The sequence below is a fragment of the Pseudopodoces humilis genome, chromosome 14 (genome assembly GCF_049639895.1).
Source record: "Pseudopodoces humilis isolate 2021_Gansu_Grassland_sample_001 chromosome 14, ASM4963989v1, whole genome shotgun sequence".
NCBI classification, from domain to species: domain Eukaryota; kingdom Metazoa; phylum Chordata; class Aves; order Passeriformes; family Paridae; genus Pseudopodoces; species Pseudopodoces humilis.
This window is the reverse complement of record NC_142213.1, coordinates 13,197,468-13,215,802: the sequence shown is the minus strand read 5'-3', so window position 1 is coordinate 13,215,802 and position 18,335 is coordinate 13,197,468. Positions and strand designations below refer to the sequence as shown.

The window sequence follows — 18,335 nt, the reverse complement described above, 5'->3', positions numbered from 1 at the left end:
CAGAAAGCAAAAGCTATAGGAACTATCAAAGAAATTCCTGAAAATTTAAGCTATATTAAAAGCAACTCAAAATTAATTGATTAAAATCAAATGCCACTGTGAAAAAAGAAAATGTAGTAATATATTAAATAAATTGGTATAAGCAACAAAATTTAAATTATTTGGTAATCTAATAAGCCATAAACTAGCCAGTGAAACTATATACAGCTAAACAAAAACACAGGGAAAAACCACTCTTTAAATACAAATCAAAACCAAACACTTGCATTAAAAAGATTGTGGACCACTTCCACATTGGACTTGACCATATTTTTCCTTTTTAAAAACAAGCAAGTAACTTGTCTTGCTGTGACACTGCCAAATCCCAGCTAGCAGAGAGGCGTGAAGACGGTGATAGAGCAACAGTGCTCCAGGGTGTATCCTGCACACTCCTGCATCGCACCTGGTGGTACTGTCTGACAAGAGCCTTCTCTTCCCTCATTGCCCAGCTCCGTGTCCCCAGTGCCAGGACCAGCAGGCAGCCAATGGCCAGAGCCCTCCTTACCACAGGACACCCAGAGCAGCCCCCACACAGGCCCTACAGCACCATAAACCATGGGATGGACCCAACCTGGCACCTGTGTCCCAGGAGCCTTCTGAGAAACCCAGCGGAGCGTGCCTGTCTGCAGCCTGCTGTGCTTAGCGCACCAGTCTCAAAATTACAGTGGCAGAAACCATAGCATCTCAGAAAATAAAGAAAACTTCATATGAAAATACAGATAACTCTGTGCAAACTAAGTAACAGGGAAAAGATTTTTATTTCATTTTTAGTAGTATCTAGTTTCTGTACACTGTGCACAGAACACATTGAATTGAGCTTTATCATAATCATCCTTCAACAATTCACCCAGTAATATCTATAAACACAGGGAGACAGCTACCTTTTTAAAAGTTCTGGACATACAATGCTGCAATAAAAAGTGAAGCAGACATACAGAAGGATCAGCTACAGAGTGAACTAGTAAGAGCAGCAGAAAAGAGAAAAGCAAGGTATTTTTCATGTTCTAACACATACTGCCATTCAGAAGTCTCTAAACAGGAAGCACTCAGTTCTACAAGGCATCACAGATGGGATCTGTATACAATTACTCTCTATTAGAATTTTTTAAGAAAGGAAAAAAGAAAAAGCAACCAACACCCTCTGTAAAGATTAACAGCAAACCATACCACGTGTGACAATTTGGGGGCTGTTTCTTTCCTCAGTCTGATTTTGCAAACCCTATACTCTTCAGTACATGCTGTAATTGCCACGCAATATTGCATCACCATTTCTGTGTCTGTGGCAGACACAGGGAGGAGGGTGTGGCATGGAAGCACCTACCTTAATTCAGTAAGGCTCAGCTAAAAGAAGTACCTGTACTTTGATGTGTCTTCACCTACCAAGTCTTTCTGTGATAACTATTCCAATTCAAATTCAAGACCTATTTTATCCACAGTATTCTTCCTGCATAACTTAACAATAGTAGGGTGCAGACCATCAGAATAACCAAACCTAATTAAGGAGACCTACAAATACAGACTGCCCTACAGGAGACTGACCCGTGACACAGAAAGCCCCTCTGCAGGAAGTCGGGACAAGATGACATACTCTGACTACTTTTATAAAGATGCCTCCATCTTGTTCATCACTTAGGTTTGTACATACTTCCATTTTAAATAATCACTTCTTGAGATCCTTCATTTGTTCCGTATTCCTGTATGCAGTCCTCATAACAGTGGAGCCTGTGTAAAGCATAGCAACCTAAGGAGGGCAAATATGTAGGGGAGGGCTTGGAGAATCAAGATACTCAATGCAGAGTAAAGACTTTGGTGCCACAAGGTATGTCAGGTATGGATCCACAAATACAGCATCACAGAACACACTCTAGTGGCACTGGAAGACTAACTTTTAACACCTCAGAAATTACTAATTTTTCAGAACCTCTAGTACTAAATTACACAGAATCTCTAGTCAATCTGAGTGAGAGTTTGTACAAATCTGTTTTTGTAAAAATTAATTTAATCTTCAAATGCAGGAATTTTTAGAAGAATGTCCGATAATGTATATGTTTTATCACAGACACACACCACAAGAAGAATAAAACACACAACATTTAAAAGTAAAGGATTGAGTCTGTATTTCTAAAATGGACATTTCTGAATTCTGGAACTAAAATTTTCCTACTATGCATACTATTTCAAAAGGAAAGCTGTGGCAATCTAAGGTGGGCCACAGGTTTTTGTATTTTGTTGATATACCATAGGTAGAAAACAGCACTGAACTTAAGGCTCTAAGCAATGTAAGACCTTAGCAAAAGAAATACAAAATTACAGTGGGATTTTTGCATTTCTGATGGTTCCACACTTTTCAGTACTTTATTTCTTTAAACTCCCATTTTCTGCATGCCTTGTGTTTCTGGAACCTATTCTTTGAAGCCCATGTGCCTCACCATTAGAACCAATTCTGTTTTATTTCAGTGACTTAGCTTTTCCCCACTCATCAATTCTGAATCAACTGTTTCTTGTAATGTTGCATGAAAACTCATTTGCCACAATAATTAATGTTTTAAAAATTATTATTAAAATGTTAATCAAATTCTCAAACTCAGCTACTGACAACTCTGCAGCCAAGCCTGGTTACACTGCTGCAGAGAACAAAAGTTCTACAGCTTCTCATCAAACCCAGAGGTTTAAAATGCAGCTTTAACTCACAAGTAAGGGCAGTCTCCCAGAAAGCACAGACCAGAGATGGGTGGGGCTGCTGACACCAAGTTGCATGAAAAGACTGAGCATTCCTTGAAACCTTTTAAAAAAAAAAGCCAAGCAAACCCACGATTAGTGGTGCAGAGCACAAGTCTGTGGCAGGGGAGACCTAGGGTTAGTTCCTGTTTTGTCACGAGCTTCTGAGTCACCACAGGCAAGTACTTCCCTGCCTTTTACAGATTTTAAACTACCACAAGTAGCTGTGAGTCTCACCCATTAATGCAAAAAAGGAATGAAATTACTTGATAAGGTTACCAAGTTAACCCTGTTAGACCCTATTCAAATTTACTTCAGGTTAGTAATACCTGAATATCATTACACACTAAAAGACACTGTTAAATTATTTAACATCTCAGTTTTTATAGTCCGCAATCATCAGACTTCAATCATTGTGTGAGAAATGAACTTGTAAAAATTCGTAAAAATCTAAATAAATGTATATAACAATACTATAAAATATAAAGTACAGTATGACACACAAGCCCTTCCCAGATCTAGCCACGAATTCCCACTCAAAGGATAACGATCCTAGCCGGCGCCCATCAACAAAAGAATAGACAGGACGCGGCCCATCAAGCTGACAGGAAAAAAAAACTCCTCAAACTGACAAGGACAGGCTCGGTGACCATCAACGGGGAAGAATAGGCAGGACACGAAACATCAAGCCAAAACGGAGAGGCACCGACGAGATATTCATCACCGGACCCGAACACCTCGCCTTGCGGGCTACCGTTGGGAGAAGCCATCAAGTAAACAAAAGGAAAAATCCAGCCGAAATATCCATCGGCTCCAACCCGGATCCAGCCATCCCATCCGGATGGCCTGAACCACAAGAGCCACTCAGAATTTCTTTACATATGAGGAGACTCGGTCCGGACGTCCATTCGACTCTATTCTCCAATGCCAGGAAATCAATTCATACGACAATCAAGGACTGTTGATGAATGGTGCCTGCCTGGAATTTGGCCTCAAGGCTAAAAATCCCTATAAAAACCCCGGACAGTTTACCCTCCTTCGTGGATTTGGGAACACCTATACCTTTGGGTATAGACCCCTGTCCACCCAGCGCTGCGCTGTTTGTTTTATTGTGGTTTTCCCTCATTGTTTATTTTTTTTATAAAAATTGTTTTATAATAAATTGTTTTTATTTAACCCAAATCTGCCTTTGCATTTATAACAATTGTTTACTTTTAAACTTCTGCTCCATATGGATAACTGCCCTCTACTCATTCCAGTATTTTGTACATCAAAGAAACAAATTATGGAGACACTGGCAACACCCTTCTCACTACTTCTATTGCATCTAATCTGAAGGCCCTCCTGATTTTATGAAAAGTAAAGCAACCTTTCTTTAGAGGGATCCTTGAATTATAAAAAAAAAAAATTACCTCAGCCTTTTTTGTAAAGCTCCAAATTCCCAGATTTTCAAGCAACTTATTTAAATTCAGCAGAAAAAAAACAACCCGTTGAGCAAGAGAATTACATGTTCTTTTATTGCCGTTAAATTCTGATCAGGTACATCTCAAATGCCAAGTAAAATGTACGCACTATTTCACTTATTTGTATTGCTTGGGAATTGCTTCATGGCATACAAAATTAAAATTCTGTCATAATCACTCTGAAGTCAGGCCTGAGTCTGCATCAGAAATTAAAACACGAGACACTATAAATGGTTTGGAACTGACAGGATTAGACATTTTTCTCCTACTTCATGTTCTCTTTATCTGCACTTTCTAAATTCAAGACCTATCACTGTCTTTCTCTGCAAAATACTGTCCTTTCTTCTGTTAAGGTATTCATAATCAAAACTTGAGTCTGCTGCCGTGCTGAATCTCGAACATCAACTCTTAGCCATGAATCACTAAAAGCCGTCTAAAGCACAGTTGTAAAATTCAGTACTTTTTAGCGTTTTTCTTTTACACGGCTATTACAAAAATAGAATAGGTTGGAGGATCAAGCATTCAAAAAATGGGAAATAAAAAATTTAAAGTTTCATAGGCAACCTTAAGTCTACTTCCTCATACGCACTTTAAAGAACAGCTTTCAATGAAACCTTCCTTTTCCTACACTCAAGTCCATTAGTAGTTGAGCACCAGTACACCCATGGAAGAATTACGACTGTGCAAGGAACAACTTTTGCTTAAACAGAACACCTGATTTTAAAACAAAACTGTTTAGGTCAGCAGGTGGTTTTAATATGCACAAAAGTGCTCTCAAACTTACTGCTTTACAGGCGCTGTTTTGGAAGAATGTCAGCTTCTATTATGGAATGCATATTTTTCATCTGTAAAATTTCCTTTCTAATAATTAGACTTGACGCAGCACAAAGCCACACTAAAATTTCATAGGACACCATCAACATCTGCCAGCCAAATGATTCCCCAGTCACACCTGTGCAACCAGTCTCCAAATTACATCCTTAGTGCACTTGTGCAATCACACAGATATCGGCCACAGAGAGATGAACCCTATAAAAATTAACTCCCAACTGTGTTGATGCCTTCATGCACAAAAAGGGGGAAAACTCCTGTGAATAAAAGTAGTTTTGTGACTCTAAAGACTTGTATAAATATATATTTCAAAATAAAGTCATTCAGAAACCAAAATACTAGTTGAGCAGAGCATTTTCACAAATTTTACAAGAAGACAACTGCACATGCACCTTGTGAGACAGAAAGGAGCAAGACTTAAGGCTCAAATACAGGCAAAAGTTATCAGCTTTAAACACCAGTAGTTTTAAGTTACACTTTAAAGTGGGGTCGTACAGGTATCAACACAAAAATGCGTATCAAAGCATGTTTAACACATGATTTACAAAACAACATTAGGTAATTTAAGAAGATTAAAATATAAAACTGTAGCAGACCCATGCTGGTTAAAAAAAAAGGTAATGAGGTTTTTTTAAAAAAAAAATTAGAGCAAGGAGTTACAGTCACCACTTTTCAAAGTAGCAACATGCCATGTTTTAAAGTCCTTAAATATTTTAACAGCACTTTTAAGAAAACTGCTCAGTTACAATATTTCTTAAGAGCTCTCACAGAGCACTACAAGAAAATTGTTTGTCTATCCTAGGAAGAATGACCCACCAGATACAGGCTCCACGACACTAGGCACACACACAGAGGATGCTGGAGTGTGATTCCACCATTTCCACAACAAACAAAAGCAGGCTGCCACCAAACTGCGTGGTTGTGATGCCTGCTTTTTACCCACTGGTTTTCTTTCTCTTTAAGAAAATGTATTCAACAAGACCAGTCTTGCACAAGTCCATGAGCACTTCCCCTGGACCCCAGGAAGCACCAAACCCAAGTGGCAATGGAGAGCCCAGCCATCCTTTCTCAGCTCTAAGCCTGCCCTGACAGGGGCCCGAGCGCAACCGCAGTGACAGAGGGTGCGACCTCCTGCAGCAGGGCTGAACTCAGGTCCCATGGTGGCATCTGCCCTGGGAAAGACACCAGGGAACAGTCACCCTTCTCCTCACAGGTGGGGAGTTTTCAACTGAACCTGGGACTAAAACTGCTCTGTTTCACATTCCCACCGGTGGCAGCAACACTGCAAGGTAATGCTGGCAGCCCAGAAGGAACTGTACCTTGGATGTACCACAGCTCACGTGGTGCTACATCTTCTATTATTTCTCCTTTCCTAACACTGATATGTTAACAACAACTAACCACTCCTAAAAAGGAGTAATGCTGACTTTTGAAAAAATCATAAGGGGAAAAAAAATACTTTTAAACCCCACTTCAAACTAATACCTACATCACACTTCAGCATGAAGCAACTTGTACCAAATGTACAAAACAGAAACTTTGTATTGCAGTTGTCATCACCTTGTAAAATATAAGACATATAACTTTCCCTCCTGAAAGATCTGTAACACGGAGCAAACAGAAACAACAGAGATAAACCTTTTAACACATGTATATTTCTAAGTTAGACACCAATTCTAGAAATTTTTATGCAATTTATTTTCAAGCTTTCCTTCCTCTAGTTTAACACCAAATTGCTTTAAAATACTCCTACTCCAGTTAAAACCTTTGCACAATCCATACATTAGCAAAATTTAAAGAACAATTTTCCTTTGACATACTTAATCTGAACATGTATTTGAAAGTAACTCTTAAAAGTGTGGCATATTAAATGTTCCTCCTTGACAGCATTAAAAAAAAAAAAAACAACTTGAAAAGTGACTGTCTTTCTTCAAAGACTAAATTACTTTTTGCTCTGTTCAGTACAATGCACAAGAATTCTAGAAAAGAACCTTAAAATATTTAAAGACTTCATGCCACTGTGCTGATTTTGCTTTGGGTAGAGTTCGTTTTCTTCGCAGTGGCTAGGACAGGGCTGTGTTTTGGGTTTGTGCTGGAAGCAGTGCTGATAAATACAGATGGTTTTGCTATCACTGAGCAGGGCTTGTACAGTCAAGGCCTTTCCTGCTTCTAACACCACCCCAGCAGTGGGGAGGCTGGGGGTGCACAGCACCTTGGGAGGGGACACAGCCAGGACAGGTGACCCCAGCTGACCAGAGGTATACTCCAGACCATCTGGCATCATGCTCAGCATGTAAAGCTGGGGGAAGAAGAGGAAGGGAAGATGTCTGGAGTGATAGCATTGGTCTCCCCAAGTAAGCAACAAGCACCATGGAGCCCTGCTTTCCTGGGAATGGCTGAACACCTGCCTTGCTCATGGCAAGCGGTGAAAGAATTCCTCAGCTTGCTTTGCCTGTGTGTGCAGCTCTTCCTTTACCTATTACACTGGCTTTATCTCAATCCAAGAGGTTATTTTTGCTTTTATTCTTGCAATTCTCTCCTTGATCCCGCAGGTGGGGAAGTGAGAGAGAGAGGCTGTGTGGTACTGAGCTGCCAGCCAGGGTTAAACCACCCCAGCCACACAAACCACACTTCAAAGAACTTCTCTTTCACTTTTAAGGAGTGGATGAGTAATTTTTTAAGTGGCCAAAGTTATCAGTACACTCTCCTTGTTTTTCTTCATGTCCAGCAAGGTCATCAATGGCTACAAGAAGAGATAAAAATGTGTTTCTGGATAAGGCAGACCACAAAGGAAAAGGTCAGCAAATGTCTATAGAGCAATTTACTGCTCTTATATCAACAGCCCTGGAATACATCCATGGTAATTTTATAATTAATTTTTCCATGTGCAAGAGGACAAACACAGATTTTATCATTTAGGTAACATTTTACTTCCTCCCTAAAAACACAGGGAGCATATTCAGCTTCTATAAAGAAAAACAAGTTAAAATCAGAAGGGGCCATTTGGTTAGCTGCAATTATCTAGCACTTTATCTGATTAAAGTACTGTGGAATTAGTAACCAAATATCTCATTATTCCTGTGATAACACAAAGAATCATCATTTTATACAGTCACTCAAACAGGCATATATTTATAATAGCTGTCCTGGCCATTACAGAAACATGGTATGCAGTTTGGATTGGAATTAGAATCTCTCTCTCTCTAGTGGCACTAAACTTAAAGACTGGGGCATTAATGCTAGTTTTTGTCTTCCTTTACTCCATTCGAAAGCTAACAGCTGAACATACTCTGGCATATCAAACAATCTTAGGTCACTGACTTAGGAAGATTTTTGCTTACATGCATTTAAGTGCTAACAGCAAAAGCTCAGGTAAACCTGAAGAAACACCTCATGGTAACAACAGAGTATTTATGGATATCTCCCAATTTCTAGCCCACAATATAATACTGTACACAGAAAACACACATCAAAATTACATTTTTATCACGTCATTGAACATTTAGGAAAGGAACAGTATGTACACTTTGAAAAAGAGTAACCTGCTTACAACGAATTTTTCTTACTAATGAAGCATTCCTATTAATGAAAACATTGTATTAAGGTAGTAATATGTCTCTGTTGTGTATTTTGTCAAAATAAAAAAATAAAATTAAAAATCCCCAAAAACTCCTTACTATTTTTTTAAATTACAACTAGTTTTCATGTTTTTGAATGCTGATTTCTCTTCAAAAACCAAAGCAACAGAAAAGCAAAAAATCCAGTAAAAAAATCTGCATCTACCATGTTCATGACATTTAAGACTGTAAACTTTGGAGCTGAGATCCTGAGCTTGAGACACCACGTGATGGCTGAGATGAACTAGAGCCTGCCAGCATCCTCACTTGAGCGCTGCTGCTTTCTGCAGCAGGTAGCACCAACAGCACTGAGCAGGAATTCAGGTAACCACAGTCAGTGGCTGCAAACAGAGTGCGCTCTCTGCCTTTCTGCAGACTACATGCACTACAACTGCACAACTGAGTTCTTTATATGCATCAATGAAATTATAACTCATTTAACTTGCCTATGCTGCTTCAGTTTAGCTCCTGAAAATAAGACAATCATCAAAGCAAAAAAGACACTAATAATCCATTTGGCAAAACTCAGTCCGGCTGTTAAAGCTGACTGTTACAAGACTAAAAGCACTACTACTACAGAAGAAAAATAAAGCAAAGCAATTCTAACTTAAAATTAAGGAATCATATTTCTAATTGCAGATGCATGGACAGTCTTCCACAATTTTTCATCTGAAGACCATAGTTCATAAACCTGTCCTACTTGCTTTCTTTGAATTTTCAGACCAAAGAGTTGCTTCTCACATGAACATGCTCCCCTTTTCCACATTACAGGCATGTGTCTGACAATTGAGCAGGCTTTCTTTCTCAATTCACACTAAGCAAAGAGCAGCAACTCTACTCAAACCTAAGTATGAAAAGTACTCATGTTATTTAAAGTATTTACTTAGTTCACACCTACTTAGCTGGAGCCACTGAATTTCTGAGCTAACTCCTCCACTACAGTCTAATAGGACTATGGCATTAAAACATTATCAACAGAAATGGCACAGTAACGGTTAAGCTACTTCATCTGGACATGCACTTTCAGGTCAAAAATGCCCATCATTTCATCAGGTTCAGAATTCTTGGCTGACAACAGATTTTTAAAATTATATCACTGATTGGTAGGTCGTATTATTGCGCTTTTCTTTATGATTTTTCACTGCTGTGAAAAAGGCAAAGGCTATTTAAGAACATTAGTTTCCATTGAAATGAACACAATTTATAGCACTCGATTTTTACTTCAGGTATATTCCTCGAAGTTATTTTCTGCAACCAATTACTAGTCCAAGCTTTAGCCTAAGAAACTCTGTATTACTGTACCTGTACTCCAATAACTCCAATCTTCTTGCAGACCAGCTTGATTAAATTAGGGTTAAGAAGAGCCCCTTCCATTTTCCCTCCCCCTCTGGAATGCACCGTGCTAGTCTCAGTTTAGAGTGGAGATAAACAGACAACTGAAACTATGTCCCGAACGTGGAATATCCCGTGTCCTTCATGACCTAGTCCAATTAACTACGAGCTTCCTAACAGACACTCACGTGCCACGTTAAATAAATTAAATCACTTTATCTATTTATTTGGACTATGAGTAGACTGCTCATTACAGAGACAAGGCAATATTCACCCAGACTGGCTGAAAAAGAGGGCGCAAGGAGAATACTGGAGAAATATTGTACTAATAGAAGCATAAAAGTGCCACCAGCTCACCACCGGAGAAGAAACTTGGTTCTTCTCCTGAAGAAATACTTAAGATGCTTTGCCTTTCACTACAAACGCTGTTGTCTCTCGTTCTTTTAAAACCGTGGAGAAGGGGAAAGCACGAAGGTCCCCTGCCTTTTAATCCTTAAGGGGAAGCCGTAGGATGAGCAAAAATCTCCCTCCCTCTTTGCTCTCACCGGATTAGGTAAGAGCCAGCAGCCCTCCCGCTAATGTCAGCGAGGGGCTCCCATTTACCCCGGCAGCCCGTTCCTGCGGCCCGCCGGGAGCTGGCAGGGGCCAGGCCGCCTCCCCGGGCCGCGCCGAGCCCGCGGCGCCCCCCGAGCACAAAGCGCGGCGGGGCCGAGGCCGAGCCCACAAAGGGGCAGCCCCGGGCCGGGCGGCGCAGGCCCGGGCCGGGTCGGGCCGCCGCCTCCGCCTGCACACAATGGGCCCGCGGGAGGGCCCGGGGCCGCTGCTCTCCGCAGGCCCCGCCGCGCCCCGCTCCCCCGAGCCGCGGCCGCCACACGACACCGCCCGCCCGGGCTGCGCTTAGGCCGCGCCGGGGCCTTTGTCCTGAGGCCGCCCCGCGTCCGGGCCTCTGGCGGGCGGCGGCGGGGCCCGGGCGGGGGCTGAGGGCCGCGCCGGGCGAGCCGCTGCCGCTGCCCCTCGCGCTCCCCACGGCGCTCACCTGTGGGCGCCGAGCAGGGCGGGACCCGCTGAGGCGGCCTTGGCTCCCCCGATGGCGGCTCCGTGCGAGCCGACTGCGCTGCGCCGCTCCGGCCGAGACGCTCCGTGCGCGGCCCGAGCCCACCGCGCGCTCCCCGCCTCGCTCGCTCGCTCGCTCCCTGCGCCGCGGGCACGCGCCGGCTGCGCCCGAGCGATCCTGCCGCCGCCTCCGCGCGCGCGCTCCACGGGCGCGCTCCCGCCAGCGCCCCCTCCCGCGCACGCGCACCCGCGGGCCGCGCTCTGCCCCGCGCCGGCCGGGAACAAAGGCCGCGCTGCCCCTCCGCGCCTCACTCGGGCCGCTCCGGGCCCGGCACCGGCGCCTCTCACCTGGGCCGCCGCAGCGCCGCCCCGGCCCCTCTCAGCCCTCCGGCCCCGGGCGCTGCCGCGGCCCCCGCGCTCCCGGCGGCCCCGCCGTGCCCGGGCAGCGGGAGCGCCCCTGCGCCGGCAGCGAGGATCGGGCACCGCGGGCTCCGCGCCCCGGGGCCACGCGGGGACTGTCACAAGGGCTGGGGATTGTGTTCTAAAAAATGAAAGAGCCCGCAAAGTGGCCTCTCGCAGAGAGGCCGGGAACGTCCAGCACGGGGGCATTCTGGTGGTTTTAATGGACTGCTAAAAACAAACCCCTCCTCCAGTGTCTGTTCAAAGACTTTGCATAATTCAGGTTAGGTCCCCATCCAGCAATGTCCTAAATACAAATGTAACTTTCAACACAGAAACTGGATGAAAGAGATGTAATTACCATTGTGCTTACATATGCTTTGTTGGATTAGGACCACGCTCATCTACTGAAGCTATTCAGAGGTTTGCCAGAGGAGAGACACTGTTTATTTTATTTTCAGTAAAATATTTAAAAATATGTATTTGGTATCTTATTTCCATTTTTTGAATGACTGAAGCATTTTCTTGGCCAGTTTAATTGATTATCCAGATGGTTCTCAATATCCTCCTCTTTCCTTTTGATGACCAGTAAAACACTTCATTTTGTATAACATTCCTATGTTGAATCTGCCAAGTCTGCTCCTATTCAGAGAATTTTATGATTAATTTTAAGGCAGATTCTCAGAAATACATCACTGTAGTGATGCAGTGAAGTATGTACCAAATGCACTCTTTAAGAATGCTCCTAAGTATAGATAATATCAATTATTTATTGTCAAAGGATGGCCAACTACAAGAGTTTAACTTCTTTACACACAATTTCTCCCTGCACACCTCGTAACTATGCAGTAGTTATTAAACCTTTTGCTTTAACTATTCATGAGGGGTGATACACATGGCAATGACTGCCAACTCATAGTTGGGCTGACTTATTGAATTCTTAAAGAGATACAATTAAATAAAATATTACTTTTGTCCTGGATAGAAAGGACACAATCATAAAGTAACATATTTTTAATATTAAAGTTTTTTCCCCACCTTCAATTTTAGTACAGAGTAGGGATAATCATTTGATGTATTTTTAAACATAGGGAGGTCTATTCACCAGTGGAAGCTTCAAAAAAAAGGTACCATCCTATAGAGAACAAGGAAAAAAGCAGCTATAATAGCAGCAGTTCGTATTTTTAGAGATGAGAACCAGGATGCTTATCAGTTCCGGTAATCTGTGGTTTTGTACAAAGTATCTCTGTGGTTAACACTTTGATCCTGGAAACACACACTTTTGCTAAAAAAAGACAAGTTGGCAGTCTCACAGTCCTGTACCAGATCGATGCATTGCTGGTTGGTCATTATTAAACAACAGCATGCAAACAAACACTTGCTTTTCCCTGAGTGAAACTAGATTCTTGAGCAGTGAAAGTAATTAAACCCCATTTCTAATGGGATTTTTTTTCTCTGACCTTGTCACAGGAACCTCACAATACATTCCCATGTTCCTGCTCCCCCCCGCAATGCCTCCAGCTTGCCCCCCTGCCTTAACCCCAGTGGCACCACAGCTCACTGTGCCTGTGGCTGCAGGTGCTGCAGAGGGAGCACCCAGAGCAGCTGCTGTGTGGGTACCGCTGCTCCCTCACCCAGCTCACAGCTTCCAGCTCTTCCAGCACACCAGAGTCATCAGCACCACCACTTATCCCGGTTTTCCTCCGCTATTCATCATTACATTTTGCAAGGAAGTAACAGCAAATTCAGAGTCTTCCTTGACTTGAGACTTGAGACTAATCCCTCCCTCAAACTGGGGTGTCATTAGTCCACAGGATCATGAATTAGTAGTGAGGGATGGCTGGAACAGACCCCATGGCAAGGTGGCACAGGCTTCATCACTGTAGGAAATGAGGGCTAAAAGAGCTCAAAGATGCATCATCTACTCCATGCTTCTGCTGCAAGGTAGGATCAGCTAAGCCTTTGTTGTTCCTACCAGGTGTTTGTTTAAGCAGCTCATAAAAGTCCACCCACAGCAGAAATGTTTAAACCTCTTCTGATGTTTGCCTGTCCTTACCATTACAGTGGTTCTAATATGATATATAATGATATATATACTATGATATATAATCTAAATCTCCCATTATAATTTCAGCTCATTCTTGAAACACTTCTGTGAACACTGAAACATTTTTTTCACTTACTTGTTTCTGAATACTTTCCTTTTTGGTACATTACATCAATCCCTTTCCATCTATAGATCACCACTGCAAGGCCTCTGATCATTCTTGGGTTTGCTCTCTGCATACTCTATAACTGCTTCTTTCATTATATTTGACCATAGTTCTGGCAACTGGGCACAGCACTCCATCTGAGGCCCTTCTAAATGCTGAGTAATAAAGGCTGACTCTATGGGAAAGTCATTAAATTACCAGTATCTGTTAATATAATAATTTCAAACTGAAGTCAGTTTTAACAGCAAGTTTTACTAATTTATTGACACTGCTTTTATGTGTATTGTTTACCAGAAATGTACCTACTGTCAGTGTGGAAATGTATAATACTACTATCCTTGAAGTTATAGGGGTATGTAGTCCCAGAGCTGAATGGCTTTACTGTGTTTGCTTATTTCACAATAATGTCTCTAAGTCTTCATTTCATTTTATTTAATAAAATACTATTTCTCTCCTTTAAATTTTAGACAGTATCCTCATTCTTAAAAGCTCTATTATTTCACATCCTTTTAGTAAAAGGGATAAACTGGTTCACACTACTTATACAAGTTACTGTAGCATTTTACTAAGTCCATACATTATTATAGGATACATGAATTTTTATGTGAAAAGTCATTGGTGATTATTTTACACTTCTGTAAAACCCATTTTTGTTTCACGAATGAAGAAAGTATGAGCAACACATTGTTGCTTCCTCTTGAGATGAAACATGATTATCAGAGGATTGGCCACTCAAATTTTGTGTCTGGATTTGATTTCTTAGGTAGAAACACTGCTTCTGATCAGTCAGAGTAATACTCAGTCCTGGGAGCTAAATGCCTACGCCCTAAGCAAAGCACTCAAACATAAACTCATTTCTGAGCTTGTCTATAACAACACTGAAGCAAGGAAAAATACACCTGCTTAAGCGATTTTTCTACAGCTTTTAAAAATCTCTAATGAATTAATTTTTACCCAGTGTCCCATCCTAACTACTTTTTTATAGTATATAAAAATAAGAACATTGGAGCCATTAAGAAAACTGAGTGTCCAACAAAACATACTTATTTTTGAGGCTTGCCTAATTGAAGTACCTGAATGTAAAAGTATACTAATTAAAAATTAGTGATTACACATACTACAAAAGGACATCTAAGATCTCTACTGATCTCTTCATACTGCAGTGGGATGAGTTTGCAAGTGTTAATTTATGTTCTTCACTGCCCTGGCTGCTAAACATCAGTATTCCCAAACAGTTTATTTAGAGATCTTCTGGCAGCAAGAAAATGAAAGAATAGCATGACTACTTAAAGCAGTTAATCTTAAAAACCCCCTTATTTTTACAGAGAAACACTGATAGCTGTTTCATATGTGTACTTGAACTGCACATTTTGCATAGTAATAAAATTCTGAGCTAACAAGAACTCCACAAAAAACAAATTTTGGATACACTGAATACCATCTGGTATAAACTGTTGAACTAAACCTAGTTTGTAAGAAGGTAATGAACATCACTGAAACAATGTGATATCCCACTCCTGATCTGCACAGCCTTGGGCATGCACAAGAGTGTTGTCACCATTAATTTCATTGATAAATTCTTAATGTAACAAAAGTCTTGGGGATCTTTTCCTGCAAGGATGCCTCTAACATCTGCAGCATTCAAGCAATTCCCTTAAATCTGGTTTCCCTTAAAATAAGGGAACAAACAAAACTTTGAGAAGTAAGACCTAAAGTTTCAGAAGACAAATAGAATCACAATCTTAGTATTTTAAATAATAAATGTTTCATTTGGAAGCTCATGTTATGTTAGACTTGCTGGATTTGATGGTCCTGATGTACCAGCTGAGGTCATTGAGCTCCACAGAAATATTGTGATCAGCTTATTTCTAGACAATTATTGCCTTCCTGTTTCGGGAGGGAAGCAAGTGAGTGCCAGTATGGGTGACATAATTAATCTAAGTAATGTTTTAAAACAAGCTCTGATTTTCAAAGCAGAAGGAGTACACTCCTAGCCACAGAAAGAGCCAGCCCTCCTGAGGATCAGTATGAATCCAAGGAGAGGCTGAGGACCATCAAGTTACTTTGCAAAAATCTATAACTAGTCATTAGACAAAATAAATTTCCAATCAGCCCTGACCTATTTTAAATTCCAGATAACTAAATTTAAAAGACTTTAAAACCAGTTAAAATCTCCTGAATCATCCAGGTCTTACTGTGTAAATATGCAGTCTTCGTTTAAGTTTTTCTGAGTGAAAAATGAGATGTGTAATTGTTTAGCACTAAATAGCACTGGAGAAATTCTGTGGTCATGTGATACTACATAGAAATCGGTTCATAACTACATGTCAATTCATTAAGTCAACTGTAGGATAAAAAACTGATTTTAAAATACTGAGAAACATACGTAATAACTTTTCCACTTTTGAAATTTCTATAAGACTGAGCAAGGGTGTTTTCTTTTGGTAAGCTTCTTAGAAGGTTATGGCTGGATGGAACAAATTTGTCTTGCATCATGTCATGAAGAAAAACAATACTGGCCAGTCATATGTAATTAGAAACAATAGAAAGTAGTAAGTCATCTATTAAAGAGCTTGTGGGTTTTTGGTGGATTTTTTTGTTGTTGTTTTGTTTTCAATCTGGGATTATTACCAGATGTGAATCACTTTGACAGATGATCCCTATATGCAAATAATCAGGTGCCAGGTAAATCCTAAACATTTTATATAAAGTCCTGTACCAGACTCAACACATCTTTAGTTTAATACAGAAACAAACAGCAAACAGTGTATGGAAATACCAGTAGCTGGCACAAATAACTCAATTTGCTGAGGTATAGTCCCATACCAAGCACATTAAAGGTAGTTTTTCTCTAAATTATTAAAGTTTGTTTCATTATACTGGTGCTCATTGTTCAGGCAAAGAGCCAACATTTTGAGCCTTCCTAAAATGAGAGACCTGTATAGGATCTAGGTATGTCTTTGTCATAAGCCTATTTATGAAATATGCCGTGAACATATCAGAGAGAAAAAGAAAGTGGCATCACTTTCCTTGCTTACAAATCCCATTTTTGCTTTTGTGAAATACCTCTGACAGAGGCCGATGCCTTCTCTTCAAGTTTTCTAATGAGAAAACACACACTAATCCCCATTTCTCTACTTGCAACCAGTCTCCCAAGGCACATGATTAACACCTTGCTCAGATCCTGCCACGTCTACCAGCTCCTACTGGTTCCAGCTCTCTCAGTACACATAAATGTTTCATTGTTCTCCTGTTCAGCTTTTACTTATTGACTGTACTCAGGCCCGTGACTGAGCACAGGCACAAACATTTGCCAGAAAAGGAGCATTTTGAGAACACCTCCATAGAAAATGGTCATGCTTCCACTCTTTTCTCCTCTTTTCTTCCTCTGTCCATACAAACAGGGATAAAAAGTCTCCTGGTTTTCATTTTCTGCATGAATCAGTAAGAATGGGAGCACTACCATGGGGAAGGCTGGACAAAGAAGAAAGGTTTGCATTCAGCTTTCATTGATGGGTGACTGGAGAGTTTTGAATTTTCCTGTTAGTAATCTTTCAGCAGAGTTCTCATGATCACCAATGTACAAATGCAGCAAGATCATCCAGTACAGTAAGGGCCAACTTTATTCTCATTCCCATTTCTGTTTAAAATAGGTTTTAAAAACATTATCAATGTCAATGAAGACTTATCACCAGAAATACATCAGCAAACCATGTACTGTACAAATATAACACCTTACATTAGGTGTTTTGGGAACAGTGCAAAGTAAGGATATTTATTGTGAGGTATCCTTTGTTGTTCAACATTTCTGTTAATTTTACTGGGAGACAGTCCAAGCAGACACCACAGAGTGTAATGAGGATTATAAAATCGAAGTGGGTGAAGCACTGAAGAAGCTGTCGGCCTCAGAGAAATCTGATTACATGCATTATCCCTGACACTTCTGATTTAACAGAGAAGGGGCAAAATTACAAGAGATAACATTCTGTTTTTCACACCTGAGTACAGAGAAAGCTCGAGGCATTATAATGTTCTTTGATATAAATGCCTAATTCATACTGCACACATCTTCTTTCCTTCCTACTGTCATATCATTTACCATTGTGGCACCTCTGTTTCCAGCCTCCCCATAGATTGCTGGTGCTGCACATGAAAGGTTTTGAGGCACAGGCTTCTTTTTATTCAGCAAAGCTGTTTTAACAGTGTTAAAATGTAAGAAAAAGAGAAAAAATAATCAAAACAATCTGGTTTGCAACAGCACAATTAAAAAAATGTAATATGACAAGAAAAGGTTCACCATCCTAATCAGAATGGTGACACTAACCATCCATAATATCACCATAGTCTTCCCTACTGAAAATGTTGGCGTTTTAGTTCCTTTTATTGCTTGTTGGTTTGGGTTTTGGGGACAGGTTTTTTCTCTCAGTTGTATGGAGAGGACAGCTCCCTGGCTAAGGTGAAAGGCTTTTGTAAAAATTATTAGACTTGATTCATCAAAGATTAGGCATTTACACCAAAGTAAGACCAAAAATGAATGTAAAATCTCTTAGGTAGTTATAAATAAATCCATACTTCTTTTGATTATTTTGCACATTTGCTTAAAATGAAAAGCTCTTGGGAAGATCACACATTTGCAGAGCTGCCTGAGAGAAAATTTATAGCTTGTCAGC

General features: G+C 40.9%; 1 protein-coding gene across 2 annotated transcripts in view; it reads right to left on the bottom strand.

The window, feature by feature from the left end:
- SIAH1 (siah E3 ubiquitin protein ligase 1) overlaps positions 1-18,335 on the bottom strand; it is a 64,590-nt gene that overhangs the window by 10,304 nt on the left and 35,951 nt on the right. Inside the window, exon 1 of one of the 2 annotated variants that reach the window (XM_014255564.2) lies at positions 11,037-11,191. The exons of the other annotated variant lie outside the window; for it this stretch is intronic. The gene's annotated coding sequence lies outside the window, so the exon portion shown is untranslated. Of the gene's footprint in view, positions 1-11,036; positions 11,192-18,335 lie in introns of those variants that run through there. 2 annotated transcript variants of the gene reach the window in all.